Source organism: Spermophilus citellus (assembly GCF_964194105.1).
Source record: "Spermophilus citellus genome assembly, chromosome: 12".
Classification (NCBI taxonomy): domain Eukaryota; kingdom Metazoa; phylum Chordata; class Mammalia; order Rodentia; family Sciuridae; genus Spermophilus; species Spermophilus citellus.
The window spans coordinates 125,197,720-125,218,220 of record NC_138198.1 but is presented as its reverse complement, the minus strand read 5'-3'; the positions used below and the strand labels follow the sequence as shown (position 1 = coordinate 125,218,220).

Genomic DNA, 20,501 nt, shown 5'->3' with positions numbered 1-20,501 from the left:
TAAAGAAGAATAGCTTTTATAAATATATTTGCAAAAATCTTCAGCAACTGGCCACACTGAATCCACCAGCATGTGTATTAGGTTGCTGTGATGAATACGTGAGAAAAGATTGATTTAGCTCATGGGTTCAGTCCATGGTCAGCGAGCACAATCATTTTCAGCCTGAGGTGGGGCTGAGCATCATGGCACAAGTGAGTGGATAGGAAAGCTGCCCACTCCAAGGCAGCCAGCCAGCCAACAGAGAGACAGCATAGGACCAGAGACAAGATATACCACTGCAGGCCTCAAGTGACCCAATGTCTCCAAAGACGTCTCACCTCCTTCAGTCTCCTCCACCTCCCAATAATGTCATTAATGCACTGATGAGATCAGAACCCTCAGGATCTAATCACTTCCCCAAAGCTCAGCCCCTGAACATTGTTGCACTGAGGACCAAGCCTCCAACACGTGAGTCTTTGGGGGACACTGCAGATCCAAACCTTAATAGCATATGGATTACATAACAGAACTAAAAGGGATTTATAGCAGGAATGCAAGAGTGGTTCAACACACCAAAATCAATGTTCTAAGCCATGTTAATAGAGTGATCAGGGAAGAAACTTCCAAGGCAAAATTACCTCACTTAACACAGAAAAAACCTCCGACAAAAGCCAACATCTTTTTATGATAAAAGTACAAGGATAAAAGGGAATTTCCTCAATTTGACAAAGGATAGTTATGAAGAATTCACAGCTAACATCATACTCAAAGATGAAAGAATGAAAGAGCTGCCTTTAAGATCAGTGAGAAGACAAGGGTGTCTATTTTTACAGCTTATATTCTGTGGGATATTAGAAGATCCAAGAGAAAAAAAATCTCTCTCTCTCTCTCTCTCTCTCTCTCTCTCTCTCTCTCTCTCTCTCTACCTAGCACAATAAGACCTACAGGTCAGTAGGACAGAATTGAGAATAATTGATAAATTGAGAATCTCTCTCTCTCTCTCTCGATATATATGTGTGTGTATATACACACACACATATATATATATATATAACCATATCTATATGGATATATATCCATATCTATATGGATATATATGTCCATAGATATATGGATATATATTTCCATGTCTCGAGAGAGAGAGGGGGGGGGGACATATATATATATATATATATATGTGTGTGTGTGTGTGTGTGTATATACACACACATATATATCCAAATAATTCTTTAAGATATAAGAAATTCACTAGAACTAATTAACACATGCATCAAGGTTGCAAGATGTAAGGTCAACATAAAATAATATGTTTTTTTCTTATAAACCAGCAGCGAATAATTTGTAAAATGTAATAAAACCTTCTGTTTATACTAGAACTGGAAAGAACAAAATAAAACACCTAAGAATACATTTAACCAACGAGGTGAAAGGCTTTTGCACTGAAAACTACATTTCTAAAGATAATTAAAAGAAACCTAAACATAAAAAAAAAGGTAACTTGCTTTCTTTCTTGGATTAGAAGACTTAGTAACATTAAGAGGCAATACTCTCCAAAGTTATTTATATATTCAGAAAAATCCCTATCAAATATCTAATATCCTTTTCTTAGAAATGGTAAACCTGATGATTTCATTCACAGCAATTTGAAGTGGGAATGAGAGCAAAAATATTAGTGAATAGAAAAGTTAGAGGAATCATACTTCCTGATTTTAAAAGTTATTGCAAAGATAAATTGATCAAAAAGCTGTGACCTAGCACCATAATACCTATAGGTCAATAGGATAGATTTGAGAGTTCAGAAATGAATTTTTGCATCCATGACCAATTGATTTTTGACAAGTTTCCAGGACAGTTCAGTGGGGGAAGAATTGTTTCTTCACAACGAGTGCTGAAGCAAATGCACATTCACATTGAAAGCATGATATAAGATCCCTAAAACAAACAACACATAGAAATTAATCAAGTGTGGATCAATGGCTGCAAAAGTTTTAGTTAAAAATAATGGGGGGCTGGGGATGTGGCTCAAGCGGTAGCGCACTCGCCTGGCATGCGTGCGGCCTGGGTTCGATCCTCAGCACCACATACCAACAAAGATGTTGTGCCCGCTGAAAACTAAAAAATAAATATTAAAAAAAAATATTCTCTCTCTCTCTCCCTCTCTCTCTCTCACTCTCTCTTAAAAAAAATATGGGGTCATATATACATGACCCTGGATTTTGCTTGTTTGTGGCGTCTTCAATGACATACTTAAATATTTTTTCATCACTTTGTTGCCATGAGTAATATAGTTATAAAGTGTTAAAGTTAGGAATTCAAGCTATTTCAAATGTTGTGATATCTTAATACGTGTATTAGGAAAACATAAAGCTAAAATATAATTATCTAAGCTAAAGTATAGAGGATTGCAAATTAAGAACATTCAAAATGATACTCTTTTTTAAAAATAATTACATTCTAAAATTGCAAAGCCAAATATTTAGAAGTTAAAATATGTAGTTAAAATTTTCAAAATGCACATGCTGCTATGGTATTTTTGGCAAATTTATCAACACATTTAAGTTCTTTTCACCAACATTCATGAAAAGACAATGAGAGTAGAAATGTCATTCTAGGCCAACCCAATTATTAAATCCTTCTCAAATTAAATGTTGGTGTCAGGATTTTTCTTTATATTCACAATCAATTGAATTAAATTAGCCTTTAATCATTTTAATTTATATCTGTTGTTCTCCTCTGTGCTTTTAAGAATTGCACCAGCAATTATAAAATATGAATTCATATCATATCATAAAATGAAATTTTCCTTCTTTTCCTTTTTTATGATACACTTTTTAAACATTAAGCTATCATGAAGTTAATGATACAAATGTATAAATATTGACAAAGTTGGTGTGTTAAATGTAAAATACACATAATAAAATTAATATTGTAATCATTTTGAAATGAGCAGTTCAGTGACATAGAGTCAAATTACTATGCAACCATCACACTATTTGTCTATACAGTGTTTCTCATTGTGCAACACTGAAACTGTGCTCAACAGATTATTCTCTATGCATCCTTCCCAAGCCTGGCACCTGCCACTCTACTTTTCTAATATGTGAATTTCACTGCTCAGGAAATGGAGTCTACACCATTTGCCCTTTTGTAAGCAGTTTTTCATTTAGCAGGATATTTTAACCTTTATTATGTTGTGGCATATGTCAGAATTCCCTTTCTTTTTAAAAGCTGAATAATAATATGAATAATAAATTGATAAACTTCTCATGACTAATTTCACATGTATACATATATTATAGCTGACCCACTCACATGTCAGTAAATGGTTGGTTTGCTTCTTTTGTGTATTATAAAAAATGCTGCTCTGAACAGAAGAACAAAAACACTGTTTTGAATCACTGCTTTCAAATCTTTGGGGGAAGTATGTGTTGGTAAAATGTGTTGTATTCACCTCTGATCAAAATTTAATAGTATTTGAAATATATAATAAGGCTCCAGAATATATACCTATTGAGTTCATATACTTTATTCTATTTATGGTTATTTATGAATTCTTCTAAGTTGTTGACATATTTTTATGGATTCTCTTAATCTTTTAAATGTATTATCTTGAGCTCATTCCAAGAACAGTCTATCAATACAAGCTTCTCCTGTATCAATGCAGTAATATATCCTGTATAAATACTTTAAATTGCAAAGTAGCCTTAAATTGCAATTGAAAACATTCACACAGCAAAATATGCTGGTAGCACATTTTCCCACATCCTTCTTCTCAAAACTGACAACATCTCATTCCACAAATATTAATTTCTTTACAACTTTAACTGTATATACTCAAAGATTTCTGTTTTCAGATTGCTTTGTTACCACTTTTGCTCAATGACTCTCTTACAATTTTCTTTGATAACAATAATTTTCTTTCTTAATTATAATTGAAGTAAACTTCAAAGGTAATAATTTACTGCTTTTGCCAATTTATTGTTTTTTTTTTTTAAAGAGAGAGTAAGAGAGGAGAGAGAGTGAGAGAGAGAGAATTTTTTTTTTTTAATATTTATTTTTTAGTTCTCGGCGGACACAACATCTTTGTTGGTATGTGGTGCTGAGGATCGAACCCGGGCCGCACGCATGCCAGGCAAGCGCACTACCGCTTGAGCCACATCCCCAGCCCCAATTTATTGTTATTTTAACAGTTTATTTAATGCAATTGATAAGTATTAACAATTTTTACTTGATTCTTAGACCTTCAAATGATGATGCCAATTTCAAATTTTAAAAACTAGTGTTGTTTACTTAAAAAAATCTAAAAATTAAAATATTCTTCAGTCAGGGTTCAATCCCTAGCACCATCAAAACTAGGGGGAAATGTCCCGTTCAATGCATTCTTCTACACAGTGTATTATTTTCACTCCTACACTTTATTTTACTACAATTAACAAAATTAGACATTTAGCCTCATCTTAATTTGGAGGGTGTTTCAATTTTGAGATTAGGTGAAAAAAGTTATTAAATAGTGATATTCAAATTACATCTAGTATATTCTAATACACTTTGAATTTGCTACTTAAGTAGGCTGACATGTGGCAAATGAAATTTAATGTTGACAAATGTAGAGTAATGCAAATTAGCCTCATATACAATAAGTAAAGGATAAAAAATTACAGGTAATTGAAGTGATGCATGAAGTCCTTGGAAAAGACCTTCAGTGCTTCCACACTTTCAATAATCTTCTCCATTGAAAATAAACTCAGTGCTGCTTCTTTAAGTGTCAGAAATTAGAAAGGCAAGAGTGTAAGGACCTTCAGTTCTACACTAAGAAATGTCCGATTGAGAGGTCAGAGGACAAAGAGGAGTTTGCCTGGAGCCAATGAAATGAAGCATCTATGTCCAGTACCTAATTGAACATGTGGGTCCAAACCTCAAGTGAAAGTCACCCTTGGGGAAATAGCAAGTCCTGGATTATGGCCTGCTTCTCTCCAAACATTGCCACATTGGAACATGGAAGAACAGAAGCACAAGAGAGGGAGAACAAGGATTTTACTCCAGTTAAATATTCTTTCCAAGGGATTTATCCATTTGTATTTTTCATCACAGAAACCACCTCCACTTTCAATCCCAACCATACAAACCAGAAGGGCAAAGCTATGGATTCTTCTTGAAAATTGAGGTAGTACTAATGGCCACATGATCCTGGTGGTAGAGAATGGTAGCCCATCAGAGAAGGCTGGTCTTCTGGATGGAGACAGAGTTCCTCCAATAAACAGAATCTTTGTTGACAGGAAGAGCATACGCTGGTGGTGGATCGGGTTAGGAAGAGTAGGAATTCAGTGACATTACTAGTTCTGGATGAAGATTCCTATGAGAAAGCCTTAAAAAATGGGTAGACTTGAAAGAGTTGGGTCAAATCCAGAAGAAGCTGGGTTCAAATGATGAGAAACTGGTCCTTGTGGTGAATGAAGCAGTGGAGACTTGGATCCAGCCACGGCTCTGCTGCCTTGTGAAGGAGGGGAACAGCTCTGGCGTCTCTCTAAAAAGTGTCCAAGGTGCAAAGGAAGTGTCCATGACTGGTATCATACCTCAGGGTGTGTCTATAAAAACTGGTGGCCTGGTTGATGATCACCTGAGAAGTAAATGGAAAGAATGTGGAGAATGCCAGCCACCAGGAAGTGGTGGAAAAGGTGACATCAGGAAGCCATGTCCTGTTCCTGCTTATGGACAAAGAAGCTGGCAAGTGTCGAAGTGAACAGAAGGAACAATTCCAAAGGGAAACACCAGTTTGAAACTCCTGTCCCACTGGGCCTGAGTTGTGGTGAGGAAGAGAAGCCCTGGCTGTGGTTTCTATCTGAAGGCAGACCCAGAACAGAAACAGGCTGCCAAGGATATAGATTCTGGAAGTCCCACTAACACAATTGGCTTTAAGAACAATGATCTTGTAGTTGCTGCTAATGGTGAGTCTGTGGAAACCCTCAAACATGACAGTATCGAGGACAGACTTCACTGTTGGTGGTAGACAAAGAGAAAGGTAACATATAGCACTGGCTCATTTTCTCCATTTCTCTACTATCAAAGTTAAGAAATGCCTCACGGTTCTGTCAAAGCGGGTCCAATCCCTATCCCTGGTCCTCTGGAGGTCTCAAGTCCAGACACCATAGAGGAAGTAGCAATCATAATAAGCCTACATACACTCCGCAGGCCGATTAAAGATTAAAATGGCTGGGGTTTTCTCTTAAATGTAGTTTGGGGGTCCACCTGGTTCCTTCATCAAAGAGGTACAAAAGGGTGGCTTGGCTGATGTCTCTGGGCTGGAGGATGAGGAGATCATCATCAAAATGAATGTGGTAAACGTGTTGGATAAAACCTACGAGAAGGTGGTGGACAGAATCCAGAGCAGGGGGAATAAAGTCGCACTCTTCGTCTGTGGAAATAAGGACTATGTTTACTTCTAAGCTAAGAACATTCCTATTGTTTCCTCAATGTCTGACCAACTGGATGTCTGCCCTGATTCCAAATAAGAAATAATGGCAGAGTCAAAGCAAGACTCACATATGGCAAAAGATGAAGCCCACAGTACCGCCCCAAATTTTCTTCTAATTCTGAAGATACAGAGATGTGATAACAAGAAACAATCACATTTGCTGATAGGATTGCTGCTAAGAATCCAGAAACTGCTTTCTCAAAGCCGCCATCCATTTACTCCCTCTGTTAGAGATGACCTCTGCTCTTGTCCTTTGTCTTAGGGGCTGCTATTACAGATGGCATTTTTATGGTCAACTTAGGAAGATCTAAGGCAGGAGCCAGATCGTTTTGTGATCTCCAAGCTTCAACTTAACTTCATGTCTCTAATGATTCTCTTATAGTTTCTGTGAACACCAAAAATAATTCATAAATCTATATATGTGAGAGTTGCTAATTAAAATATCTGAGAGATACTATTAAAATTTATAGCAATGCTGTGTTGCTGGAATAAATGCCATTAATATGCCTTTTGAGTATGCTTGAAACTGCCAAGAAAAAAAAAAATGTTTGATTGAATAACGTGTTGCCAAAGTGAAAAATATAAAAAAGCTATATTCTTCTTTTTTTTGGCCAACCGATAGACCTGTTCCAGGAAGCCAAGTAAAACTTCTCCTAGCATTTCCCTTGTTGGAGTACAAGTGCAGCAGAAAGCCCTAAAAATATTGCTGTGGTGTCTGACTATGCACCTCCAGTCCAGACTTCTTGGCACTGAGAAGAGAACTGCTGGAGGATTCTAATTTGCCATCTTCCAGATCCCATGCAGGACAATAGCTGTGGATCTGCTCAGTTCAGCCCATTTTTCTGCATATGAACATCAGATTATAATATGCTACACATCCTTTGCAGCTCAAAGCACCCACTAAATCATACCTGCCCATCATCAACGAATAAAGTAGGTTTTGCAAGACCAAATGCCCTCTATTTTTGTTACTTTCTCTAATCCTTACCGCCACAGAAACCTGATGATTATTTTCCTTTTTTCCCTCTCAGTTGTTTCTAGCTTTTAAACTAAAAGATGAGTCTGAAAGTTTATTCACAGCATGTTCATAGTAAGACACATAAAAGTTTGTATTTTATATATTTAATACTAAACTTATGCTTTAACACTTTGTGTGTAAATTTCACAGATGATTGCCCATAGCATAGTTGAGTGATCATGTACTAAATATATTTAATTGCTTATAGCCATATTTAATTAAAAATGTTACACATATCCTCACATGAATTCACTTCTTTACTGCACCATTGAACCATTGAACGTCTACATAAAAGAGGGGGTTAAACAACAGAGATTGCAGGTCTACTGGTTTTCTGAGTTACAAACAATCCATAAGAGTAGCTGAAGAAAGACAGGTTAAAATGTGAACTTTTAAGTGACTTGCAAAATTAATTTAGATGCAGGGATATTTAATGAGTCTTAAATTTCAATCAAACTCTCATTCTTGTAGATTAAACACATCTGGTGGTCAAGAACTATGTTTAATTTAGCTTTCTGAGTGGCACTTAGTGGGTAACTATGTACAATAAAATACCCAGGTCATACTTTTGATGTTAGTGGCATGCTTTCATAAAATGAGTTCCATTGTCACATATAAAAACATAAAAATATGTTCATCTATTTTTTTTGTTATTGTATATTTCATGATGTACACATATATATGTCTCAGTGAATCTTCATGAACACTTATAGCAAAATTAGACATAACTATGTTACATTACATATAACATGCATATGAGCACAGAACATGCTTAGCAATCTGAAAACAATTATATAGTTCAACATATAAATTCATTCTATGAATTAGATGAAGGGGAACTGTACATAAACCATCATGAGTCATACACGTTTAAATACATATCAATATTCAGAAACTATGATAAATGAAATTTAAAGATGAAAACAAACAATATTGATATGCATATAGAATCTTTGTAACTATGGATGTAATTGCATTAAATTACCAATCACATGACAAAATTAAACTGGAAATTCACATAGCTTTTTAATTTTTTTATTGATACATAATAATTGTATATACTTAGAGGGTACAGTGTGTTAACCCTATTTTATATATATATATATATATATATATATATATATATATATATATATATATATATATATATATTTCCAGACGTGGGTCATTAAATATATGTGAGAAAACCAGTACTGCAGTGTATTCAGAAAGCTTAGTTCAAAGAATTTTTTTTTATTTTTTTACTTTTAAAGCATTCATTTAGTTGAATTTTATGTCCATTTACAGTAGAATAATGTTCTTCCCAACAGAGTAGAACAGAGGAGTGCTAGTCTTTATTCATAAGGCCAATAAATTTGTTCAAAGAGCACATCTGCTAAAGGGTAAAATGACTGTGAGCAAGATGAATGGTGACTTTGTTTAGCTTTCTAGTGACAGCTATTATAGAAGGGTTAGGTTATTTATTTTTGGCTCACTGATAAAGCTTGTGGTATGGCAGGTGAGACACCAGATAAAACGCTTTCAGAGTTGATTTTATAATTATATCCCCAAAAGTCATACACGCACGCACACACACACATACACACACACACACACACACACACACTCATATATATATATATATATATATATATATATATACTCAGTTCTGCAAGAAAATGTTTTAAATTTTATTTAAGTCCATGTGGATATAATAATTTCTTTTGGGAAAGTAAACCAACCATTCACAGTTTATATTGCTTTACTTTATTAGTACTATATGTAGTAATTTTATTACCTTAGTTTTATGATATGTTATTCTTAAATTCATTATTATTTCTCTTCAGTAGGAAAACAAAATTCTTTTACTTCTAACAAGTCAGCGGAGACCTGAAGAGTTTCATAGTTATGAAAAAAAAGAAACTTATTTATAAGTGGATTATATGTGGTGCTGTTGTCCTTAAAGGAAAAGGTGCTATTTTACCATACTAATGCTTTTTTTATATAGTGCAAGGGATGAAACCCAGGGTTTCGCACATGATAGGCAGAACTTCCGCCAGCCCATAATAATTGTAATTTTTATCTATTTATGTATTTATGTGTATTTACTTATTCGTCTGTCATGCTGGGAATGGAACCTAGGACCTAGGACCATAGGCATGCTAGGCAAGTGCTATAACACTGAGCAAAACACCTATCTATACCTTTCTTTGATTACTCTTTAGTTATTTGTTTTCCTGATTACCTCACATAAACCTTAGAAAGTATAGTTGTATTGACTATTAAACATGTTATTTAAGGATAGACTTACAAAGATTTAGACATAAATTCATATTCTTTTTTTCTCTAGGGTCTAACTTAGGATTTAAAGTAAAGTCCTGAACAAGCGTGGTATGAAATAAAACATAAGCACAACACATACTCCAAAGTTACTTACTAGATTAGCAATTGTTATATGTTCTCTTTACAATAGCAAACCCTAAAATATTTATATTTTGGTCCAAACATTGAAGTAGTGAAAATAAGACAGCCAATCAGTAATGGGTTCTCCTCTGTTCTCAAGGACTTCTTTGGGAAGCCCTTCTCTGAGTACTGGACATGATGGTGCTGCCTGCTCCTGTCAAATGGGTGTCAGGCCTCATGCACATCATCCTTCCACATGCCGACTTTCTGCATAAGATTAGGTTGTTGCTTGAGTCATGGTGAATAAATACCACACTTATTTCTTTATTCAATCTAAGTTAGGCTTGGATTAGTTGTAGAGAGAGAATCCAAACCTAGTCCTTATGCCAGAGTATCTCACCTTCATTGAAACCATCACATTGTCCAAAGTCCTGGGACACCTTGGAAGAGAGGTGGGTGGTGAAAATCAAGGCTGCATTGTTCTATCCTTTCTACTCAATTTGCACAAAGATCAGTAGTTTTTTAAAGAGTATTATTAGACCAGAGTCAGGAGAAAGAGAAAAGGAAAGAAGAAATGGAGTGAGGGAGGAAAGTAGGGGGATAGGAAAGAATGGAGGGAGAGAAGGGGGAGAAAAGAAGGAAGGAGGCAATTTTCCAATTATCTGTTCAAGAGGAAAGTGAGGATGGGACTTAGTGGTAGAGTAGTGCCTAGCAAGCAGGAGGCCCTGGGTTGGATCCCCAGCACTGCACAAGCATACAAAAAGAGAGAAAGACAGAAACGGGGAGGGAGAGGAGGGAGAGAGAGAGGGAGAGAGGAAGAGAAGAGTTGGAGATTAAGTATGCATCAGTTAAAGTTCTGGAACTGTTGGATGTGATTCCCTGATTCTCTACCAATATGATAACCTTAAGAAGCATTATATGAATGTCAAAATATTCATAGTTGATTTGTATACCAGCAATGTACAGTTAATAATTTAAAAATTCTTCCATTAAAATAAATGCTAGCTATCCTCCCAAACTGATCTTACCTATGTATGTGACACTATTTGTTATGTTTGGATATTTTGTCTTTCAAAATCTCATGAGAAAATGTAGCAATGTCCAGTGGTGATATGATTAGATAATGAGTCCTGTAACTAATTCAATAGGTTAATCCATATGATGGATTAATAATCTGAATGGATCATAGGGAGGTAACTGTGGGAAGTAGGGCGTGGCTGCAGGAAGGAAGTCACTGCAGGCATGCCCTTGGGGTCACGCTTGTCCTTGGTTCCTCTATTTCTGTTTCCGGCTGCCATGAGCTGACAGCTCTCCTCTGCAGTGCTGTTCCACCATGATGCACTGCCTCCCCACAGGCGCAGAGCAATGAAGGTGGCCAGCCATAAACTGAACCCCCTCAACCCTTTTGAACTCAAGACAAATTTGTCCTCTTCTAAGTTGTTCTTGTTAGATATTCTTTTGTTCACAGCTATGAAAAGCTGACTAACACACTGATATAGAACTGGCCATGCTAAAACTATTGACAGAGAAACAGAGAGAGAAGAGCTTTTACTCTTGTACAAAATACTTCTCTGTCTCTCTGACTCAAAAGTGCTAACCTCTCCAATGACCTTTTCTTTCTGGATTCAAAAGAAGATGCTCTCTTCCAGTTGATGCGTCTGTGTCCTGTTTCTGCAAATGATTGGTATTTCTTCATTTATCCCATAATCCTTGAGCTGCAGTTTTTCCCATCAAATAAAATTTTCCTGTTTTTTAAAAATATTTGCATGCTAATGGAGAGATAGACAATATGCAAATCATTTGTAAATTAAATCAGGTGTTGCTAAGTGATGTCAGGGAGATAAAATACAGAAGGCAATAGAGAATTTCACATAGGGGTTGAAATTTTAATCATATAACCAAGGAAGACTCATTACATAGATCAGGATGCATGGGATGTCTGCAGTATGTGGGTAGGAGAGGAAGAGTTAGAGATGTTTGGAGGAGTGCACAGATCCTCTGGGAACTTAGGGGCCATTGCATGAAGCTGGGCTTTTGCTTTTAGTGAAAATGAGAGGATTTTCAGGCATGGTCTGAAGGGGCTGCGGTGTATGAGAAAGTGACAGGAGTGTGACATGATGTCAAGACTGATAGTGTGCACTAGAGTCAGAGGTACTGGTGAGATGAGGGAGGTCATGCTTCTCGGCCCCAACAAGCAGCTAAGTGAAGATGTTGAATGTGAAACCAGATACGTTAGGCTGGAGCTCAGGGGAGAAGTTCAAGCTAATAAAATTCGGTTTTGTTTGGCAAAATCAGTTTTCAAAGATTATTCAATGTTTGTGTGAACTAATTACATATGGTGCTTTTTTGCAAACAGTGGATAGCAGATATTTCCTAATACTTCTCATTTCAGTTTAATGTTATAGTGCCTCTAAAACACAAATGTGTTATATGTGTGTGTGTGTGTGTGTATTATACATATGTATACAAAACATTTGAAGAATGAAGCAGACTTACATGTTGATGCAAAGAAACTTTAGTCATTAGTGAATGTGTGCTCTTATACAATGTGTGCACTATGAGAGGTAAAAAAAATAAATAGCACTTAACATATTTAAAATCTTTATCTTATGACAACTCAGAAAGTGCCTTTGGGGTAATTCAATACTAAAGAAGACACAATAGCTATCATCTTCTTCTTTTTTACATGATGCCTGTGTCAAATCTTCATAAGTATGTGTTTGAGTCCTCTAAGTTTGTGATATAAAATGGAAATGGTTTATAATGTAGGGCTCCCACAATTTTAAAAAATGTCCAGAGATCTCATAGGTAATAATTTAACATTAGAAAATTCACTTCCTTTGCACAATCACTATAAAGAATCATGCTCCTGTCATAATGATTGTAAATGCTAATGGTATTTGAGTGATCACTGTGTCCAGCATATGAATGTAATTGTGTTATATTCTTATCTTATTGTTTGGCATCTTTATAATGTAAGTACTACTTCACTGACGAACAGCTTGGGGCTCAGTTTAAACTGTTCGCTGATGGCCCAATATCGAGTAATTGCGGAAGGCAGGAGGGAGGCTGGGAAGGAAGGCTTCACAGCATGCGTGCCCAGCCAGCTCTGCCACAATCTACTCTGGGCAAAGTGGAATCAGTTCAGGATGTAGACAGGAGAGAAACGACCTAAAATAAATCTCACAAAAGGAGAGCTACAAAGATGAAGTCTTTATCCTCTACTAGAAGCAGAGTTAGTCAGAAAATTAGCAGAACTTGGATTTCAAAGCAAAATGGAAAACTTAAGCCAATCTGGAACAGTATATTTCATGATTTCAGATTTCAGGTTGAGATAAAGTGGGTTCTTTTGACTATGAGTTTACATCTATTAGCATAAAACTTGGACATAAAAGTTATAAACCTTTACCTATATTACTCAGGATTTATTTTTATTTAAATTTCCCAAGAAAGACTTTGAAAGAATAATACTACTTCCTCTGGGTATCCATTTAAACTACCAATTCAATCTCCTTCTCTGTATTATTTTAATTTACTTCAGCTCAAAGAAAATTATAGGAAGCTATCAGTTTATATAGAATATTTACTCTCTTTAGTAATTGAAATTTGAATCTGTTTTAGTAGCAACAATGCAATTTTCTCAAACCCTACAATAAGCATGCGGTGATCACCTACTGTGTGCGGAATCAATTCAGCTACTGTGGAATCTTACCACGGATACAACACAGAAGTTCTAATGCAAATCAATAAGTACAGGCTTTGTTTATGTTTGGTAATAATAAATCTTGTTTTGCTTATTGCACAGCATAGATCCATAAACTTCATTTAGTCTATGCAAATTCTTGAGTCTAAAAATCTTCGTCTAAGTCTAAGAAGGCATGAGGGAACAAAGGAGACACAGCTGAAGTTTGCACTCATAATTCAGGACTCCAACCACGTCCTAAATGCTTTTTCTGAAGACTGTTATTGAACTTTCAGAGCTGCACACATTCAAAGAGCCAGAGCGAACTCAAGATTGCCCTCACCCCATTCAGTCTTGATGCAGGCTGGAGGCAGACTTATAAGATACAGTAGTTTTGCCAACAGAGAAAGGAAATACTTTCATTGTAAAGAAGTAACGTCTCTCTCTTCAAGGTAGTGCTGTTCTGTAGCTTCTTAATTCTCCTGATTTCCACATGGGTGATATTTATAAAAGGGCCTGGGGCTATGTCTACTCCTCAAGCCTCTGAAGACAAGAATACACAAAGCATGAAGTGAGCTATTCATGGAAAGTCTGATTTAGGACTTACAGAAAACATGGGCTTATTTTTGCATGCCTTCTCTCAAGTTCGGAGAAAAAAATATACTGATATAATACAGAGCCAGAAGGAAGTTTCCCTACCTGTTTTAATCTAACCAATGTAATTAAACTTAGGAATTAAAGCTCAAAGAAAAGACAATGAGAAATAGACCCAAAGTTCAGGCTGGAAATAAATATGTCCACCTTCCCAGGTTTTCTCCATTTTCTATATGTCCTCAACTCAGCAGTAATGATTAAAATTGATAGAATATTTAAAAACAGAGTGTGCTGCTTGTCACATCAATATTTAGAAATAATAATTCTCTATCCAAGGAAATTTTTAATTTTGTACGTTTAAAATATCATTACTCAGATGAGCATAGTAAATACAGATTTAAATTAACTTTTACTGTGATAAGATTTATAAAAGAGTGCCTATCAACAATGAAATAAGGCATTAAATGGTATTATTTATCATGCATAAAATATAAAAAATTAAAAATGAAACAAAGCTATTACAAAATACAGAGTATTTAAAGATACATGTGTACACACATTAAAGATGTGTTACATCTAGAGGAACTGAGATAAGAACTGCTGTAGTAACTGCTGCAGTTCATCTGATAATCTGCAAACCTTCTGAGAAATGAATCCACACTCCTCTAAGAAAGGTAAGGACATACAGGTACTCTAATTTTTACCAAGCACTGATACATGTATCTGATTAAATAAATAAAAACACTAAATAAAACAAAAAGATGATTTCTATATAGTAAACAAATCAAAAGCAGTTGACAGAAACTGGTGTAGATGTTGGAGTTAAGAGACTAAGATATTTGACAAGAACCCACATAATTAAAGGAAGGTGAGTTGAGATAGTTTGATACAATGTGACTTTAGTAAACAAAGCACTAAAAAATTCTTAGTAGAGGGGAGGACAGGGAGAGGAAGGACCAGTTCTGGCCATGGTCTAATTAGGCAGAGCCTCCCACTGCGAATGACCAGGTGTCTGTGCAAACTGCATGAGTCCCCTGCCTTATGACACCCAGTGATCTCAGCTCACGGTGGTGACCCCCTGAGAGAAGGGGTTCAAGGGAGGTGCATCACAGCTCACCTGGCCGGTGCTTGGGGTGGTGTTCTGGGTCTTGTTTTGGGGACAGTGGTCCCAAAGACAGAGAGCATGTTCTCTTCCCTGGGAAGAGATACAGAGTTCAGGGCTCCACAGAAGCTGGCTTTTGAAAAGAGATGCAGAAACCTGCACAGACCACCTCAGTTATCATTTGGCTGGATGGGAAGCCACGGATGTGAAATGTGAAGTTCTGCAGAACAGGTAAGTAATTACCAGGTTGCTCCACCCAGAACAGTTCCCAGAGATCACATCTAACAGAAGGACCTGGGAGCTCCAGCCAACCAGGGAGCAGCTTCCGTGGCTGCAGAACGGGCTCCACTGGGCTTACCAGACCAATCTGGCAGGAGTGAGAAAGTGGTACCACCTGCCGCGTAGCCATGGGTACCATCATTTCCACAGAGTTCAAAGGACCTGCTTTGATGGCAGCAGTTCCCACTGCCTTTTCCTGTCTACAGATAAGAGTCCTCCAGGGATTCTTGGCTCCTTTCCAAGAGTGGGTTTCTCTCTCTGTCCTCCTAGAGGGACCCTGAAGGACACACACAGGTCCTGGTAAGTGAGTCTCCCTGGGTCTTCATCCTCCTTCCTCCATGACATCCCCAGGATGAATTTTAACTTAATTTAGAGTGCACCAGTTTTAGTTTCAAATTTCAGTCAACTGAACAAACAGTGTATTAAAGCCCTTCTCAGAACCTTCACCTAAAGCCTTGTGCCCAGAATCCCTATGTGACCAGCTTGTTTTTGAACACGTTCCCCTCGATGCAACACTGCATTCCTGTAACCCTGATCTGATGGCTGTGGCAGCCACTTCCACCAATGTTGCTCTCAGTCCTATCAACAGAACAGGGACACACTTCCCTGGCTGTCCTCTGGCTTATGCTGGGAGGCGAATCACTTGCAGGTCTGGGAGCAAGAAGGCACAGTGAGGACTTCCCTGGGGAAGACTGGTTAGGCCTGGAAGGCAGCCGCTGTGTGGGGCAGCTGCAGCTTCTTCCGGCAGGAGGTGATGACCTCTTCGGCCAGAGACAGAGAGGGCTCTTCTGGGAGAAAGGGGGCTTGACAGCATTTACAGCTGCCAGATCCCCAACTCCAAGGCAATCCACCTGGCTGTCCCCCTCTCTGTGTGAGGATCTCACTCCTTCCCAGCTCATGTCCTGGCTTCAACATGACAGGCCCTGAGACTGTGGGTAAAAGTTGGGTGGAAATTGACCCACCGACAGTTTGCATCTCTGGTTCCCTAATCTTCAACTTGGAGCTGGAGGAGACAGTTCTTGGGGGAAGAAAATAAGCTGCTGGTTCTCGACCTGGATCCTGACTCGGTGACCACAAGTGCGTGGATGGTCTCTTTCCATCATCTTCTCCACTACACAAAGAACCAAGTAGGGGCCAGGGTACACTCTATTTTATTAGGGTGTTCTCTGACAGCAGATACTTTGTTGCCCAAAGATGTTCTTCTTAGTCATCCCATGTCCTTGTGTATGTATAGGTGCAGAATTTAAATAAGTGTTCTACCATTGTAAGATGTGTACCTAGTATACTTTTTATCAGTTGAAACAGGTTTTTAAATACATTTAATCTAATCAAATTGGTTATTAAATTCCAGAAATCTACATTCGAATATTCATTTTCAAGGTTTTCCCTTAAAGCTATTCCTAGTACAAATTTGGGTTTGATCATAGAGGTAGATTGCTTCAAAGTCAAACAATAGGGGATTACTGAAGGTGATAACATTTTATAGATTCTAGGAAGATCCTTTGTTAAGAACTGAACTATTTCTGGACCTTTCTGCTGCTGTAATTGACCTCTGCACCTAATCATCAGATTCACTGCCCTTCAGCTCAGAGGGGATGCTAGACTTGCAGTATCATAACAAGTGGACTGCTGGATTTAAGAGTAGTCTTTACATGATTACTCCTTTCAGATGTTCAAAGTGTGTCCCTCTGCATGCATGGGTTGTCCCCAGCAGGCATAACTCCTGTACCTTTCAAATGCCTGTGACATTGTAGTCACGGAACGCCTTGGGAAAGGCAGCTTTTTCAAGCTAAGAAAGTTGCTGGCAAGGGACTCACTCAGCTGAGAGCAGCCAGCCACCTGCACTTTCAGAGCTGGGCAAAGGAGGGCCTCAGGCCTGTGAGAGACAAGGAGGACCTGGGCGGAGCACCCAACTGCTTCAGAAGACAGAGCAGGAAGGAATAAAGTACAACTTGTCTTACGAAGCCTGGAAATGCCTTGTAAGAAAAATAACATAGAGACCAATGTCCATCATGGGAAATTCCTTAACAAGTGTTATCAAATCCAGTCCAACTTTACATGCCTAGAGTAGATGCCTCATGATGCTGAGAGGGTGAGGTCATCCAGGAATGCAAGCTTTTTCAATATCCAGATATTAGTCCATCACCATATCGTTAGAATAAAGGAGTCAATCTAGATTTCTTTCAATAGAAGCCCCAAAAGATTTTACTAAATTCAGCACTTATTTATGAATAGGAACTTGCAAAAACTTGGAAGAGAAGGAAGTTTCCTTTCAATAAGGGCCTTTGACGTGTTCCCTATGATCACAAGCAAATAAAGGATACCTGCCTTTGCCATTCCAGGTCAGCACTGGACTGCTGGTGTGCGGCAGTCCAAGACAGGAAAGATGTGAGTGGCATTAAGTTTGGAGAAGAGGAAATAAGTTGTATTTAATCACAGACAACACAGATGTTTACACAAAAGATAATTCACTATATTCATATCTCTCTGCTTTAATTGTTGCGTGAAAATGAAAATCAAAAACTCAGGAGCCAGGCTTGTTGGTTCCTCTGAGTAAACTTTTATAATTGTGAATTCAATTTTTAAAACTGACCCTGATTGGGCAATTTTAGACTCCCAGCCAAGCTGAGCAGAAATTACACAGTTGTCATTTAAGCCTTGGACACAGGCAGCCTCTCCCCTGTCCACATCTCAGGAGGCAGCTGTGAATTTGGTAGAATTCACTTACCCACATGACACATTGTCAGCCCAGGTCCATCTTTTCAGGTGGGGTTCACTCTTGATGTGAGCGTTTTATGTGTTTTGACAAAAGTATAGTGCTGTGTTCCACCAATTTAGCATGATGAAGAGTAGTTCCAGTGTCCAAAGATTCCCCTGCTCAGTCTGTTGAATTCTCCCCCACCACACACAGACACCAGACCTTGAGAAAGAACCCAGGAAATTCTGCCATCTTCATGGCTTTGCCTTTCCAAAGTGTAAATCTGTTAGAATTAAAGAGAAGGTAGCTTTTTCAGAGAATCTTCTTTCACAAAGTCATGTACATTTAAGTTTCCTCTATATACTCTCATGATTTGATAGCTCAGTTCTTTTAGTGTTAAATAATATTCCATTATTTGTGATACATGGTTAATTTATCCATTCACCTACAAAAAGACATCCTCATTTCTTCCATGCTTTGGCAATTATAAATAAATCTTTCATAAACTTCTGTGTGTATGTACTTATAAGGACAGGGGTTTTCATTTCATTTGAGGAGGTAATGAGAAGAATGATTGCTGGATTTTTTGGACTAATTTTGATCTTTGCTCAGCATAGATCTATGTATTCACTTTTGATTTTGACTCAACCAGAAAATTGATTAAAATGGTCTAAGTGTTTTCAGGTAATTATTTTCTTTTTGTGTAACAGAAAAATACAAAAAATAAATGAGAAATGGAATTGATTCGGGAGTCTTGTTCTATGGTTACCTTTTTTTTCAATTTTATAGAGCTTTTGATAATTGTATTTCCAGTAGTCAAAGGTGATACACACACACACACACACACACACACACACACACCACAAGGATTTATAATTTGTGCCATTTGTGGACTTCATCTCTAATTCTGCATTATTATCACTAGATTTTTCTCATATTCTATAGGCAAATAAAGAGAAATTGAAAATTATAATTAAAAAATTACCTGTATAAACACAGTATTTTTAATAATAATATATATGTGTAGATAGATAGATAGATAGATATAAATACAGATATACAGGCTGTAAAATTCTAAACTATACCTGAAAAAGTATTGACCTTATACATGTTTTGTCTCTTCTGTAAGTAAAGTGCATATTCAAGTAATGTGCTATATTTGAATATGAGAATATTTAAGTTTCATTCACTCAAAAATCAGAGTCCTTTCTGTCATACAGTAAATCTAAAAAAGGCTAGGTATAGGCAGAACCAGCAGAGAAACCTTGAATACTGGAGTAACAAAAATTCAGAAATATTGTCAATATCTAGTGTCAGCCAGCATGTAAAGCTAGGAGAGTTCTGACCTTGCTTATGGGATTTCTAATTTTCCAAAGCAGTTTCAAAATCAAGTTGATACTCTCTGGGAAGGCTGATTAAGTGCCTAACATAATACCCAAAAATTCTAAGGCTGATACCAGGGAGTGGATGTCAAACTCTCCTTCAAACCTAAGACACTATCTAGTTCTTTACAGAAATGTGTCAGTGTCGATGTGGAGGATACCTCATGCTCACACACGGGAATGTTTATGCCACATTGGTAATAAATGAATGTACTTAGTGAAGACGGAGGCTCTGCACACAGAGCCATTTGCAGTTTGGTGTTCTTTCATTAGTATAACAAACAGCTCTTTGAGAGGAATGTGCTAGATTGCATATATCAATATAATAAAAAATAACAAAAAAAAATGTTTCAAAACAGAAGAGATACAAAAATTTCTGCATAGTATTTATTGTTCTATTCATATAGCAATCTAAAATCTGTAAGCCAATATGCTAACATTTCTTATGGATACATACACTCGTGGTATAAAATCATGCCTCCTGATGATAAACACCAAATTTAGATTAGCTTTTACTTCTGTTGAGATGAGGTGTTAAGTGGTCCAACAAGGGTTGTAATGTCATCCCTAATATTTTGTTTCATTACTGATTGCCACATTTTGCTTCACTTTTTCACTATTTGAAATCCTAATATTCCCCACAGGAAATCTTTTGCCTTCTGTCCTCACATTTAGAATATAACTCGGACCAGTTTTGAAAATCTGGGGCCATGGTGGTTGGGCTGGTTCTGGAAAGTGACCATTTCATACCACTGTATCTGCACTGATTTTAAGGTAGATCATTTTGTGACTATTTTTCCACACCTCCATCTTTATTATGATTTGTTCTTAAATCTCTACTGAGATGTATTGTCTTGAGTGGCTAGCTGTTTCAACTCTACCCCCCCAAAAATTTAAAGTGCCACTTCATATA

The 20,501-nt window shown here is 37.1% G+C and overlaps 1 pseudogene across 1 annotated transcript; it reads left to right on the top strand.

Moving 5' to 3' along the window:
• The first annotated feature begins 296 nt into the window (after positions 1 to 296).
• Positions 297 to 6,488, top strand: LOC308631678 (Na(+)/H(+) exchange regulatory cofactor NHE-RF3-like; annotated as a pseudogene). The gene is made up of 2 exons: positions 297 to 447; positions 5,109 to 6,488. The product of its transcript is annotated as a Na(+)/H(+) exchange regulatory cofactor NHE-RF3-like (transcript).
• Positions 6,489 to 20,501: the final 14,013 nt, after the last annotated feature.